Below are 1,757 nucleotides of genomic sequence, written 5' to 3' on the forward strand. Positions count from 1 at the left end.
GCGGAAATGCTGTAGCGTGTATAAACATTATCAGGAGTGACGAGAGAACTCGTTTAGCAACTCTCGTATATTCCTAAATTGAGACCAGTATAATAAGTGGGTACTTGGATGAAACTGGAATCTACTATCTACTACTCACTGAAGTTATAAAAAAAACCATCATGTATATATATATCATTTTCAACGAGTTTTCAATAGAAAGATTCGTTCTGAAACCAAGGGCGGCAGCACGGGGTGGGGAGGGGTGTCCACTCAATTAGGGGTGCCAAATCCGAGTTCAAAGAGCGGGAAAAAAAGCTTTGTTGACCAAAACACCCCCTCCCCCAAGTCCACCGAGTACGCCAGGGGTGCGGAGGGAGGGTTCTTCAGGCGAGATTATAACGTTTTTAAAGTAAAAAAACCGAATTTTTTTTTTTATAAATTTATTTTATTTAATATTTTAATTTCTGAAATTTTAAATTAGTTTAAGCATCTATAGCAGTGATTCCCAACGTGGGCGTTAACGCCCCTTGGGGCACGTTGAAATGTTCCAGGGGGGGTGGTAGAAGCTACAGGTATGACATAGGATCCTATGGGTTAGATTGCGTTGGGGGACGGTGGGAGAAAAAAAATATTTCTAAAGAAGGGGGCGATGGAACAAAAAAGGTTGGGAAACTATGATCTATAGCATATCGTAGTAATAAGACATCGTTCGTTGTTAGTGTAGAGAGGTTGACTAAAATGTTACACAGTAACTATAATACTACTGTACTATTGTCATGACCCCTTACAAGTGTGGGTTGACAGGTCTCCAGCCCAGAGACCCGGGATGATACTCATCATTTTTTGTTCACGCTATAAATTCACTATCGAGGGGGCACCATAAAAGTTTGGCCAGGGGGCCTATCAAAGATTCCAGCCTAGATGCTCTGCCACGACCTCCTATATAGGTTATAAATGTATAAGAGGTCCAGGATATGGGGTCATGACTATTGTTCTCTATTTAACTCCAGATCAGGGGTCATTCAAGTATTACGTCAGCATCGAGGGTGGGAGAAGGTTTCGGATTTGCTGACTTTTGATGACAGGGGGGGGGGGGGTTGAAGGTTGTTTACGTCATCAACCACCCTTTTTGAAGATATGAAATATTCTAAGCTGTTGGCGATATTTTGCTAACAAGGGGGAGGGGGTCAAAAAGGGGGATAATCTGCTTACGTAATACTTGAATGGCCCCTCAGAGGTTCTTAAACTTTTTGTTTAATCGCCCTTTCTTGAGAATATTTATTAATCATCACCCTCCCCCCTAGCGGTTAATTACTTCAGTACTTATTAAATTTATCAACGACGCTTAGGTACTGTGCATAATAACTAGTAAAGGTGACTAATTTAGGGAAATTTAACGAATTTATTAACGACGTTCTGTAACTATGCATAATCACCGATAAATGTGCTAAATTTATCTAACTTACCAAAATGCTCGGTGATTATGCATAATAACCGTATTTATCACCTTTACCGTAGCATATACATTTTATCATCCGATGCATCGGTATGCCGCTGCCTGTCCTAGTGAATTCACAGTCTCCGGAAATAGCACATGACCGCGTTGCCCGGACGACGCGGTGGATCCTGGAAGAGACGTTCGAGATGCTCCGGGAGGAAACAGGGTACAGAATAAAATAGCAATAATAGTAAAAAAAGGAGAAAAGCAGATCGATTTCGCCGATTCTAGCGCGGGCTCTCTCTCTCGTCTTCTTCAATACTACCGACCTCCCTTT

The sequence above is a fragment of the Pholcus phalangioides genome, unplaced genomic scaffold, assembly GCF_987345545.1.
Source record: "Pholcus phalangioides strain wild (caught in Gottingen) unplaced genomic scaffold, Ppha-v1.0 ptg000016l_1, whole genome shotgun sequence".
Lineage (NCBI taxonomy): Eukaryota > Metazoa > Arthropoda > Arachnida > Araneae > Pholcidae > Pholcus > Pholcus phalangioides.